Here is a 14,427-nt window from a genome sequence, read left to right on the forward strand (position 1 = left end):
CTGGAGTCATTTGAGCCCAGTTTTTCTCCTGCCCAGGCAGGGGGTCGGACTTGTAGATCTACAAGGTCCCTTCCAACCCTGCTTCTGTGATTCTATGACCAGAAGGCAGGGCTCTGGGAGCATATAAACCCAAAGTTGGGGCTGACAGAAAATTCTGTCCCTGACAGCTGCAGAGGAAGGGGCTCTAGACCAGGAAATGCCACCCAAGGATGCCAGGCTGACTGCTTTGCTATCTGCAGAAACATTGAGACTTGGAGAGCTCACAAGGTGCCCCAGCTGAGAGACATGCTGTATTAGTATGTAAAGGTTTACACGCTTAAAGGGACAGAGGGCTATTATCCCTTTATGATTATGTTGTAGCCCAGGGGATTATGTTTATGTTGCGTCTACAATTTGTGTCTACAATCATGTTGTGTCTACCAGCAAGTTGGGTTGGGACTATAAGGAGAAGTTTGTGGAGATCCTATTAGTGTCCAAGAGAGACTCAAAGTGATTGTGTGCTTCTGGGGCCAGGCTCAAGGCCTGAGTTATTGTTGATTCCAAAGAGGAGTGGCGTGCAAGGGCACAGCAGCATAGGGGCCAGGGGCCCAGGACTCAAGATGAGCGCAGTCACACAGGTCCCAGGGCCTGTTGCCTGAGAGGGGCACAGTGACACAGGGACCTAGTGCCCAAGAGGAGCACAGTGACATAGCGATCAAGGGCCCTGTGCCTGAGAGGGGCACAGCAAGATAGGGGCTAGGAGGCCCAGCACTCAAGAGAAGCGCAGCTATACAGGGGCCCAACAGACAGGGATAGGTTGAAGCTAGTGCCTCACAGCCATGTCTGCCACAGTGCGCCTAGGCTAGAAGGCCTAGCCAGATTAAAAGGGCAGAGGCCAAGGAGGCCAAAATATCAGCAGAGGAAATAACATGATAGTAATCCCCATGACGTAGGGGAGGATTTAGACCCATGCAATTAGCCGTTGAGGCTTTGGGTGCCCTGCTGGGCACAGCAGACTATAGAGGCCCAGCAAGGGACCTGGAACTATAGAGGACCAGTAGGGTTCCAGGGAACCCTAGGAAGGAGGTTCAGTCAGACTGAAAAAATGCAAAGGCCTAAGGGAGCCTCCCTATTTATTATATTCCCATCAAGGCATGGTAGGTAAGATGGGAAGCTGCCCTAGGGACAGAATGAGGCATAGTTCCCTCTGGTGGCAGCAGGCTCCCATTGCAGGGCCCCAGGAAGCTGGAGCAGTTTGCTGCCATGAGCAGCAAATCTGTCCCCATGTCCCTACACATGTACAAGCCTACCCAGAAGCATTTACTCGTGAGCAGTTTACTAGCAAGTAAATGGGTGCCACATCAAATGCACTTCTAGACACACCCACTAAGTAGTACCTTACTCTACTGTTTCAGTAGGACCACTTAGAGAGAGCCAGAATATGATTCCCTCAGTAATACTCAATCCAGGGATAAATTAACTCCCAGAATAAAAGCAGTGCAATCACAAAATGTCCTAGAGCAAGGTAATGCTACAAGTTAGAATGCTTATCAGTTGGAAGCAGCAGAGGAGAAGAAAGATATGGGTGAATTACTGTGTTTACTCAAATCTAAGAAGAGTTTTTTCCCCCCTAATCAGCATGGGGGAGGAAACCCCTCACCTTACATTTGTATTTCAGAATGGGGGAGGTGGGGCAGGAGGCTGCTGTGAAACCCACAGCAAACTCCTGCCCCTGTTTCTGCTTGCCCTCTGCAGCTTCTGATTCCCTCCGCACTGCCTCTTTCTCCCCCACCCCCTTTTAGTGTCATGCATAGTTCAGATCTGGCTTGGGCTGAGTTCCCTCCTGGCCTCCTGGTCATGGAGCACATGGAAACTTAATCCCACACCTGGCCAATCAGTAGTGCTGACACTGCTGCGTGGCCTGGCAAGGGCTGAGCTTCCACATGCTGTGCTCCAGGAAGGAACAGAGCCTGAGCAGCATCTGACAGCAAGGGGGTGGAGAGGTACAGACTACAGGGAGTAACTGTTAAGGGGCAGAGACAATGGGGAGCTGGGGGTAGAGAGTGCAAGTGGCAGGGGGCAGGAAGCCTGCAGCAGGGAGACAGGGAGCAAGGGAGATACCCACCTGGCCACCCCCAGCCACTGCTTTGCCTCTGAGTCCAGACCCATGCTATTACAGACAACTCTCTGAATTAGATTATTTGCCTGTAAAATTATATATGGAAAATGTATAAATTTATTATAAAATCTAATCACTGGGGGGAGATAATCTTAAATTCTGGGCAGACTTAGATTCAAGTAAATATGACAGTTTAATGTAAAATAACTGAACCACCAACGAGATGCATCTCTGAAAAAGATGCTTTTAGTGGTACATCCACTAAATATAGAAAAGTGTTTATATCTTTTAGTCCTATGCTGCTGTATTTCTCTTCAGTGCAAGAAACTTATAAGACCTCATATGAAAAAAGTGTAAAAGATTAATTCAAATTGAAATAGTTGTAGGAAAGGCCATGAGAGAATGTAAGAGGTCAGCTTGTTCAGCCTATGAGAACAAAAGGGGATATCACCTCCCAAAGGAATAAATATGTGTGAGGGTGAAAAAATATAAAGCTAAAGGACAATGCTGCTATGAGAACAAATAAGTATAAGGGGGCTGTGAATAAATTTTGGAAGTTAGAGGAAGTTTTCCAACTATGGAAGGAATTAAGTTCTGGAATGTTCTTCCAGGAGGAGTAGTAAGATAAGGAACCTAACTGGTTTCAAGACATGGCTTGATTAAATTATGAAAAGGCGTGTAGGGTGCTTATGATAGCAGGGGATTATAAGATCATGACAGCAAGCAACTGGATTTAGGAGCATAGGCCTGAGGCCACTGCTTTCATAACCTGATTCAGATCTACCTTCGAAATAACTTTTTGCCCTCACTACTCTGATAAGCTTTTAAAAATTCACTGACCTCCAACAAACAAGGACTGTTCCTTCTTCATCAGGAACAAAATGATGGAAACACTTCCTTTTATGTCTTTGTGTTTGCTGGTTCCACTCGTAGGCACTGACTTCGTGGGTGCCCCGGGACTCAAGCACCCACCAAAAAAAATTGGCACATGCTCAACACCCACAGAGCCATGTTTGCAGATGTTAAAAAATTAAAAAGCGCTTTACTGGAAGAAGCAGTGCATTACTTCAACCTGGCTCTGTAGCATCTGTAAAGATCAGGCACTTCAGTGGGGCTTTTTGGCACTTTTAGCTAAAGCTAATTCAATCAGCTATTAGATGAAAATGCCAAAAAAGCTCCACTAAAGCACTTGATCTTTACAGATGCTGCAAATCCAGCTAGAAGTAACACATTGCCTCTTCTGGGCATAAATAGAGCTCAGCATGGGAATGCACCAAGTTAAAAGTAAAGTGCCGGGTTTTTTTGTTTTTTAATGTCTGCAGGCACCCACCAGCAAAAAACAAAGTCAACACCTATGGCTTCACTAGTTGTGAGGCTTTAGCATGAGGTTTCCAGCAGTCGTATTTCTGTGATGCTGCTTAGCATGAGTAAGGATAGCAGAATCTGAACATTAAGGCCAAGACCATAAAAAGATTCTTCCCATTGCTGATTGACATGGACAGTACATGCTGTGTTCTGGCAAGCCTCAATTAGCTTAACAGCTCCCAGGTATCTGTTAAAATCTGGATAAATTTAGAGCAGAGCTGAGGACTGAAACATCTTCCAGTAGCTTTAGAAAATCAAATGACTAGGAAAGGTATGTAAAGCTGCCTTTCATTCCATCAGTTCAAATATACTAAAGTTGAATTCTGGCTGTGGCAAGGATCTGAGCCATTGACCAAGAGGACTGAAAGGGTCTTCCTGGGATATCAAATCCTGTCCCCTGTGTTCACATGCAACGATTTGTCTAAAGGGTCCATGAGATTGTCCACTTCAACCTTTCTTGTTCACCAAAACCATAAAGCACCCTAATGAAAAACCCTACAATGTGCCACAAGAGAGACAAGAACACCAGCAGGGGACAAGATGGTCTCCACCTCTCTTCAAAAGGTAAGATTCTGTTCTCTGACAGGGGGATATCAAGGGGACCCAATGGGGGGCTCTATACTAATGTTAGGAGCACGTTGAACAAGCAGAAAGAACTCACACTCCTGCTTGCAAACAAAGACTTTGACCTGGTTGGCTTAACTGAAGCCTGATGGGACCCTACCCATGATTGCGCAGTAAGCATTGAGGGCTATAGGCTGTACAGATGTGATAGAGTGGGGAAAAAAAGGGGTAGGGGGATATTGCTTTCTATGTTAAGGAGCAATTCATGTCTTTACTGATCAAGATGGGATCAGAAGAGGGGCAAATTAAAGCACTGTGGGTCAGAATACAAGGGGGTCAGGATGAAAATGACTTGGTAGTGGGAGTCTATTACAGACCAGGAAGATGAACTAGACCTGGAATTCTCAGGCAACTCTCAGAGACCATTCGCTCAAGGGATATGGTTGTCATGGGTGACCTTAACTATCAAGACATCTGCTGGGAAGAGTAGTCAGCTAGATCCGACCATTCACTTAGGTTCCTAACCTTCATACAGGACCTTCACCTAATGCACGAAGCATATGGTCCCACTATGGGAAATGCCTTACTGGATTTAGTGTTTGCTACAGGGGATGACCTGATGGGGGATCTGCAGATACAGGGTAACCTAGGGGATAGTGACCACCAATTGTTAGAATTCACAGCCTATTGTAAGGTGGGAAAGATAACCAGCAGGGCAGAAGTGCTAGGCTTCAGAAAGGCTAACGTCAACAAGCTCAGGAGGTCAGTAAGTAAGGCACTGAAGCACAAAAGCCTAGGAGAGACAAGAGTCTAGGAAGGGTGGTTGTTCCTCAAGGGAATGCTCCTTTGGGCACAGAAGGGGAAAATCCCATTGTGAATAAAGGGGGGCAAAGGAGCTATGAAACCCTCTTGACTGAACAGGGAAATCCAGGAAAACCTAGGGATGAAAAAGGAGGTATACAGACTATGGAAGCAGGGGTTTGCCACCAAGGAGGACTATACCCAGCGCCTGCTGATCCCCCCTAACCAGTTTATAACAGGCCACAAGATCCCCCCTCAGCCTTCTCTTTTGAAGGCTGAACAGGTTCAGGTCCCGCAACCTTTCCTCATAGGACCTACCCTGCTGTCCCTTGATCATACGAGTGGCCCTCCTCTGGACCCTCTCGATGCTGTCCACATCCCTCTTAAAGTGCGGCGCCCAGAACTGGACGCAGTACTCCAGCTGCGGCCTGACCAGTGCCGCATAGAGGGGGAGGATCACCTCCTTGGACCTGCTCGAGATGCATCTGTGGATGCACGACAAGGTGCAGTTGGCCTTCCTAGCCGCCTCCCCACATTGCCGACTCATGTTCATCTTGGAGTCAATAATGACTCCCAGATCCTTTTCCACCTCCGTGCTGACAAGAGGGGAGTTCCCCAGCCTGTATGTGTGGTGCCGATTGTTCCTCCCCAGGTGCATCACCTTACACTTGTCTGTGTTAAACCCCATCCTGTTCTCCTCCGCCCATCCTTGTAACCTGTCTAGGTCCAACTGTAGCCTGTTGCTCCCCTCTAATGTGCCCACATCCCCCCACATCTTAGTGTCATCAGCAAACTTGAACAGGGTGCTTTGCACCCCCTCATCCAAATCACTGATGAAGATGTTGAACAGGGCGGGCCCAAGGACCGAGCCCTGTGGGACCCCACTTCCCACGTCCTTCCAGGTTGAGAAGGACCCATCCACTACCACCCTCTGGGTGCGACTCTCTAACCAGTTGGCGACCCATTGGACTGTATGGGTGTCTACGCCACAGTCCCCCAGCTTCCTAATGAGGATGGGGTGAGAGACACATAAAGTACTTAGATGCAGGAGTCGAGGTGGATGTTATATACTTGGATTTTAAAAAAACCCTTTGGTACGGTGTCACATCCCATTCTCATAAAAAAAAACTAAGCAGCTGTGACTTCAATAATTACACAGTCAGGTGGGTGGTGAATTGGCTAATGCAATGCACCCAGAGAGTGGTGGTGGATGGGTCAGTATTGACCTAGAAGATGTGGGCAGTGGGGTCCCTCAAGGCTCAGTCCTTGGACCAGTGCTGTTCAGTATCTTCATCAGTGACTTGGAGGAGGGTGTGGAGAGCACACGGTCCAATTTGCAGATGACACCAAATTATGGGGCAAGATAAATACACCGGAGGGTAGGGAATGGATTCAGGTGGATTTGGACAGGCTGAAAAAGTGGGAAGAACAAAATAGGATGCAGTTTAACAAGGATAAGTGCAAGGTACTGCACCTGGGGAGGGGGAATCACCAATACACTTATGGATGAGGCGATGGGCTGTTGCTTATGTCATAGCCTGTTGTTTGATTGACTGGACAACGATGCATATTTATTTTTTGGAACAAGATCCAATTAAAAACTGTGGGTTTACAGAAGATTCACTAGCATTAGTTAATTAAAGTGTCAATGAACTTTTAAATATATGTATTCACAAATGAGTGCACAAGTTCATCAAGAAAGAGTTAAATATTTTAAACAGTTTCTCCTATTCTGAGGAGAGCGGTTTCATCTGCTGTTAGTAGAAGTCAAATTTACTACCAAAGGAAAGCATAAAGAGCAAGGCTATGAACAGAGGCTGATATTCATATGCATTTGGGGATTTTTAGTGCAAAATTCAGATAAAAATATGAATAAATGCAAATTTTGCCTGGTTTGCATTTATCCATGGGTGAAATTTCATGCATGAGACCCCCTCCCTTTCTGCCCCCTGAGAAATCTGTGAAGCTTTTATCTGGGTCTAATTTGCTCCTCTAGCACATGGATTTGAACAGTTTGTTTGTTTGTTTGTTTGTTTGTTTGTTTGTTTGTTTGTTGGGGGGGCTGGTTTAATACTAAGCTGTTAAGAGGTGATTCTGGTACCACAGAGAGGTTAACCTGGTACCTGGCATCAGAACCACAGTTCACCAGCAACAGACTTACCAAGTTGCATATCATCCAGATTCATCATGTAGTTATTCTGGTTCATCCAATGTTCCCTAAGAGAGAATTTACAATTAATTTCTACAGGCCACTAGGGCAGGCTTCAAGTTTAAACAAAGTTATTTAACAAGCAGCTGCAAACACTTGCTACATAAAGGTTATTAGCTTGAATCCTCCTTTGGTGACTAAGGGATATTGTAGTTATTGCTCTCCAGGGCAACTGCCAGACTGAATAGACGTAGATTGATTGCCATGGGAATGACAGATCTTCAAGCAATGGAAGGGAAGTTATCTTTTTGTCTGTCTGTCTATCTACATAACCTCTCTGCCAGCCCCTCTTGGCAGTAAAAAGTGTTGGATTTGATTACCAATGGTTTCTTTATTTAAAAAGTAGCTTTTACAACATTAACCTTGAGGCCCTGACCATAATTCTGAGAAACTAAATTATATTGTCTGGGTGCTGTCACAGGCTGCTGGGCACTGTGAGTGTATCAATTTTATCACAGGCCAACTGGGCTGTTTGATTCGGTTTCGGATTGAGAAGGCCAAGTTGAGAGTGAAGTTGGGAGCAAATTTATTATAGCTTACACACACACAACAGTTAACAGAAATATAAATGTGATAAGCAGATAATGCCGTTTTAAAGAGCGAATAGTAAATAACAGATAATAACAGATAGATCAATTTTGTCGCAGGCCAACCAAGCACTGTGAGGGTATTAGCCACTGGGCTGTTCAAAACAACAGATAGACAGACATGGGTTGGCAACTTATCGATAGTCCCTCAATGCCAGGTGCATTTCAAGTGATTCCAGCAAAGTCAGGCGTCCCCAATCGACACTGTCAGAGGGATTACCGGGGAAGGTCCCTTGATCAGGATCCGATCCTCACTCACACCGGGAGTCCAGGGTCTGGGCGTGGAACAGAAATGACCATTCTGTCCCCTCCTCCCTTTCTGGTTACCTGATGCATGTGCTTTTTATACCTAGTCTTATGCTAATCTGTTGGTTTTAGAGCCACTCATAATGTTACCCTATAGCTGTTACCCTATAAGATTGAAAGATGTTAAAAATTATCATAAAAGGTTACTACCCAGACTAGGGTTTATCCAATAAGCAAACTATAATGCAGCACCTTTAGGTTTGAAATTGACATTGCTCCACCTAAGCCCCAACCCCTTTTAGGTTTCATTTGAATATTCTTTCTTGGGATGTGCTTTCCTGGAATGTGTTGGGTGTGCCAGGCAGTTGGATCCAGTTTTTTATCGTCAAAGCTGAACCCTGAGCAGAAACCATTAGGTCAGCTAATCTCACATCTACAGCTTCACCTATAGGGCCCAGTCAGTTCCACAAACAGTTTATTTTATCATTTTGGTTAAACTTATGACAGACAAGTTATATTTGCGGTTTACAAACTTACAAGCTTTATATTACCTAATATTACCTGCTTAGGAAAAATACCAAATGCCTCTAAGAAGCACATATTTATTACTTATTAATCCCTCCGGTTTCAGCCATCACAGATGCTTGTGATGAACAATAGTTCCCTACTTGCAAACAATGAGGTCAAAGGTTCTAGATAAAGATAACTAATGGTTAGGTGTTCCTCACCCTAAAATATTCCAAGCAATTCTCTGGTCCATGCATTAGATAGAGATACAATATTTCATCCTAATTTCAAATTTAATTGCATCTTAACAAAACTCTTATATAACTGGAATGCAAATCTGGTCTGGCCCATCTATGCTTTTCCAGTTGCTCATGAACAGCTGCCAGAAAAGAGCACCCACCTTCCTAGGAGGGAGCCAGGATCTTCCACCAGAATGTTTCCAAGATCACTTCAGCAACCCATTCCTGTTAACATGTTCCAAATTGATGTGGCCATTCTAGGATGTCTTTATTAAGACACAAATCTCTGGCATGCTTGAGAACAGCTCCAGAATATTGATAGTCTCCTTCTCTCCTCCATGTCATGTTACACGGTTTGTTTGGTTTTTAATTAGGGTGCCTTATGGTGAACAAGAAGTGTTGGAGTGGACAAGCTTGTGGATCCTTTGGACAAATGGTTGCCTGTGGCTATGCCAAAATGCTCCTCTTATACTGCTCTTGGAACAAAAATTTCTGGCAGGCTTGAGGATGGCTGGAATGACTCAGAGCAGCCCCACCAACATATTCCTGAGTTCAAAGCATGCAAGCAGGAGTGGGTGGGTGGGACATGCACAGGAAAGTCCCATCTGGATACAGGCAACCCCCACTTAACGCTCTCAGTTGGTTCTGGGAAAACCAAGCGTTAAGCAGAACTGTGTTAAGTAAAACCCATTTCCCCATAGGCATTAATGTAAATAGAAATAATTGGTTACTGCTGCTTCTTGCCGTAGCTTTTCACCATTGCAGCAGCCTCTGCCCACCCCTCCGCCTGCCTGCTGGCCACTCCGGCCCCACGTGCCAGCCCACAGCCCATGCTCCTGCCGGCTCTGGCACCATGAGGCCCTGCACCCACTGCTTCTCCCCGCCACTGTTTCTCCCCACCACTTGCCCACCAGCTACTCCAGCACCATGTGCTAGCCTAGGCCCCATGCTCCTGCTGCCTCGCCGTGGACCCTTGTTGGCACTGAAAAGGGCCCTGCACTGATGCCTGCCCCCCCACTTGCTGCTTCTTGCTGCCGCCGCTTCTCCCCACCCTCCTTCACCCACCAGCCACTCCAGAACCAGCTGCCAGCCCAGGCCCCCTGCTCCTGTTACCCCACACTGGGCCCCTGCTGGCCCTAGCCATGTGGCACCAGTGCAGGCCCCAAGCTCATGCCCACCCACCCACTTGCTGCCACTCACCGCTTTCTGCCACCGCTGCTGCTTCGCTGAGCGCTATAATGAAACTGGCTCAGTGCTAAGTGAAATCAGGTATGAATTTTAAATGAGCGCCATAGTGAAATAACACTAAGTGAAACCGCATTAAGCAGGGTTGCTTATACAGTGTTTCTGTTGTGTAGAAATAACCAATGAGACTTCTGGCCATCTGCAGTTCTCAAACAGTTATGCATGCTCTTCTATGAGTTCTCCAACACAAGTCAGTAGTAAGGCTCATATACTTTTACAGCCTTCACTCACAGAAATCACCTTTATTTATTTTTAATGCCAATTTTGGCAGTAGTGGTAGGCCCAAAGAAAAGGAAGTCACTCTGCCTAGGAGATAATCATGAGAGGGCCAAACTTAGAGCAGCTTCAGTAAGAAAATTGTCTCATCTTTAAAACACCAGAGTGTGGTTAAAACATTGGTGTTTTTCCTAGCTTTGTCACGAATTTGCTGCGTCATCTCAGGTAAATCACTCTTCATGTCTGTAAAATGTAGTTGGTATCTGCCTACCTCAGAGGCATGTTGTTGAAGCTTAATTTATTAATGATCATAAGCTATTATGAGATTTCTAAATGGAAGAAAGAAATGATTCTGTAGAAATACACCATATTATAAGGTAGAATTTATATAACCTTGAGGCTACTCAGGAACTTTCTGAATTATTTTAAAGGATTTTGACCTTTAAGGTAAAACTCAACAGCCTTGGGAAAGGCTTCAGTCAGAAGGAAATATGGGTTTGAGGGATAAACAACTGCTTTGTGGTTTATCATCATGAAGTTGGTGCCAGAAAAAAAATTCAGTATTTAGTTGAATTTGTATAAAAAAACAAAAACATAATGAAGAAGAGAAAGTTGTTTCCATATTAAAAATAGCCTGTGAAGCAAGACCTTTCCTGAGCTTATTTTATACTATCTTGTATTCTGCTAGTGTTCCTTACAAAGCACTTTGCCCAAAAATAGAAAAGATATAGACATAAGTATCATTTATGTTCTCTTTACTTGTGGAAAAAACTGCTGGTTTGCTCTGTGAAAGACATTTACATGCAAAATTATAGTAATAGAATAATGCAAAAATATCTCCAAAGACAGATAAAGTCATGCCTTGTATCAGGCCAACGCAAGTTTTAATGTTTCTGAAGAAAAAAAAAACCTGTCCCTTTCAGACTTTACTAGGGATTTTGGGTAATTTTATTTTAACATTTGTGTTATATATTGATTCAGTAAAAAGCATTATATCCTTCATTTAATTATAGCAATATAGCCAGTGATGAAGATTTTTGCACACTCAAAACCTTTTTCAGATTTTGGATGTCTGAGTTTTAAAAATGGGCCAAAATATAAGTATTTGCCTCAGAAAATCTTATTAGGTTGGAGAATAATTGTGCATAGCCTCATCTTGATTATACAAATTAGAATGGTCCTGTTACAAGCATCTAACAATGAAACAGGTCTTAGAATGGAAATACAGACACACTCATGTCTATAGCTAAGCTAGCAGCACCACTATAATAAGAGATTGGGATACAATGCAAAATCAAAAGCAATGTTCAACATATAGAAATGCAGTTGTGTTGATAGGCGGCTGAATAGCTGTTCAGGCAACTGACAGAATAAAACAAGTCTTCAAATTCAATGAAGATTTAATTCAAAAGAGAAGCAATACAATACAAAAAATGAACTCCTATTCATTTACATACTAGTTATTATGTGGATGAAATATTATTTTTCTTTTCCTTTAAATTAAAGCTTTACACGGGAATTTAGATTTTGCAGTATTTATGTGAGTTGCTGCCATAATCTATCTTGTCTCTGAAACTGTGGATTTCTCTCACATTATATACACTTCATTCAGAGAGCAAACAATCTCTGATTGAAATGGCGATTTACTTTGTGGTGCAGTGTTATTTGTTCTCCCTTGTTATGTTTTCTGAACTTTAGTCCATTCAAAAAATGAGTCATAATTGTGTCACATGACTTAACTACTTCTAAGGACATTTCAGTAAATTCTTGGAATTAAAAAAATATGTTTTCTCATCTTCTTTCTACTGTTGTGGAACTCCTCTTTTTTTTAAAAAAAATTAAAATATTTTGGGATGCCTCTTCCCATACTATTGAACCAGCACTTAAATATTGCCCAATTGCATTGTCTGAATGCCGACCTCAGATGCTTGCAGCAAGTTCCAGTTCCTAATGAAATCAATGGCAATTTTACTCTTGATTTCAATGAAAACAGGATCAGAGCCTCAGTGAGGCTGATGATTCCAAACTGCTGATTCAATGCCATGAAGGTAAGTACTGATGCACCTACACATTTAAGGAAAAGAGCGAAAACAGTAGAAAGAAGGAATGCCCAGAAAAGCATTGTAATTCTTGCAGCAGTAAATCTTGAAGCTTGAAAATTGTAACCTGTTGGCTTTTGCAAGGTTTCAGATCTTTGTGACACCAAAAATCTGCATGATTGAATCACCTGAGTGATTTTCCAGGCATACACCGATGCCCTTCACACTTATATCCAAACATATATCACAGGCAATAAATAAATAAAGATAAGGAAGCTGCAAAGAAAACAGGATTAACCATGGAAGTCATTAGGTTTTTAAATTACTGGAATAAATAAACATCCTACCCGGCCTCCCAGAATATCTGATTTTTTTTTTAAATCTGGTATCATAGTGTAAGAAGATGCTCAGAACCCTGATAAAGGTGGCCATTGTGTTGTCACTGGATAATAGTCTGCTTGGCTCAGAGGGACAGCTGAAGGGATGATTAGCCAATGAGGGTGGCACCACAAAGAGAGTTAGGAACTCCAGGTTATGAACGTAGACTGCGGTGTTAAAGAGAAGCTCTTTTGTAATATTGGAGAAGGACAGAGGGTGTTTGATTGTGGACTCAAGGTTGTTTTTGTAAAGAATAAAACTGGTAAAATTGAAAAAATGGGAATGGAACTGACTTGCTTACGTAAAGCAGCAGGCTAGGTGACCAACTTATACATGGAAAATTTATCAGCAATTGCAATGCATTCTTCTCCCAAGGCAAAAGTAATAGGTGCAACAAGCTGCTGCCAACAGCTCTGATTCCAGGAATTAAAGAGTTAAGTAATGGCATCCCCTCCGTGTCATGTATGGCCAGAAAAAAAGGACCAAAGAAGTCCTCTGTTAACAAGCCTAGGGAAACTCCTAGGCAATTATTTGGGCCCAAAGGCCAAATAGAGAGTTGTCACAGGCCAAATCAACACCCCACATCATCCCCCTGCAACAACTCACTAAAACTTCCTATGGGACTTTGAGTGGGTGTGGAGCAGTTTTCAGGAGTGGAACAAGTGTGATCCACTCCCTACATGCCCTGCCCTATGGGGGAGCAAGGCTGTGGGGGGTGTATGGGGGTATGTAGAGGGGGCAGGTATGTGTGGGGGGCAGGCTGGGAGCCAGCCAGAGGTGAGAGGAAGTGGGGGGAGCACATGCAGCAAAGGTCATCTGGTTGGCAGTTGTCCCCACAGTGCTCTACATGGGGCTAAGCCCTGCAGGGGGCAACACATGCCATACTCCCACCCACACCTGCTGGCCTTGGCCTCAGCCCCAGCACCAGCCCCAGCCCCAGATGCCAGTGTGCAGCTTCTGGTGGGGCTGTTCTCAGCACAGCTGCAACTGGCCGGGCTCAAATTATCACTGGGAGGTGAGGGGAGCACAACAGCAGCCATCCAGCTGCAGCCGCACCAAGAACAGCCCCAGTAAAAGCTGCACCTGGCCAGGGCTGGGACTGGCAAAGCTGTTCTGCTCCCCTCACCTCCAGCTGTGGCTGCTGCTCCTACTCCTGCCCATGCCTCTGCCTCTGCCTCTGCCCCTGCTGTGCTATTCTGGGTGAGGGGGGGGTGAGGGGGAACAGGTGTGGGGGTAAGCTTCAGCCAGAAGACTCCTGTCCAGTGTGTGGAGCTCTGTCTCTAGCTTCCAGGTGCCTTCCAATCACTCCACCCACCCGGCTCAATGAGCAGCCATCTGTGGGCAGAGTGGGTGGAAGGCAGCTGGGAGCTGGAGCCAAAATCAGAGCAGGAGCCAAAGCCAGAGCCTCCTGGCTGAAGTTTCCCCCCCTCCCACCCAGAGCTCCCTACTTTTCTATGATTCTAAGCAACCTTGGAAGAAGTGTGAACCAAGGCTGCCACTGTTGCACATCACAGGAGCCTGACCCAGCTTGGAAGGAGAAAAATGGAAGGGCTAGAAGCCCCTCCAACAGCAGCTTTCAACAAGAAGCTGCTGCCTGGCCTCAGTTTCACATTAGTAGGTTAGGGGAGAACTCTTTAGAGAGACAGGGGGAATGAGTCCACAGCTGTCAAAACCTTGGATTTAGGTGGGCTGTGTAAGGAAACTCAGGCATGTGGAGAAGGTAAATTTCTTGACTCAGAGGAGGGAACCCCAGCTGCAACAGCTATTGAATCATGTTCCGTATGCCTGAGACTCCATTGGCTGTACATTAAGGCCTCATCTACATGTGCAGGTAAAATCACAATATTTAATGTGCAATCTATACAATCACATCTCCTGCCATGGCATATTCTGAAGTTATGCATTAGGTCCCATCATGTCTTATTGCTGGTGC

The 14,427-nt window shown here is 44.7% G+C and overlaps 1 long non-coding RNA gene across 1 annotated transcript in view; it reads right to left on the reverse strand.

Annotated features, from left to right (window-relative positions):
• The window catches only part of LOC109304161, a 48,515-nt gene that overhangs the window by 11,145 nt on the left and 22,943 nt on the right, over positions 1-14,427 (reverse strand). The window contains exon 2 of the long non-coding RNA XR_002099315.1: positions 6,990-7,045. This is a non-coding gene — a long non-coding RNA (uncharacterized LOC109304161). The remainder of the gene's footprint in view (positions 1-6,989; positions 7,046-14,427) is intronic.

Source organism: Gavialis gangeticus, unplaced genomic scaffold (assembly GCF_001723915.1).
Source record: "Gavialis gangeticus isolate Ggan-Ray unplaced genomic scaffold, GavGan_comp1, whole genome shotgun sequence".
NCBI lineage: Eukaryota > Metazoa > Chordata > Crocodylia > Gavialidae > Gavialis > Gavialis gangeticus.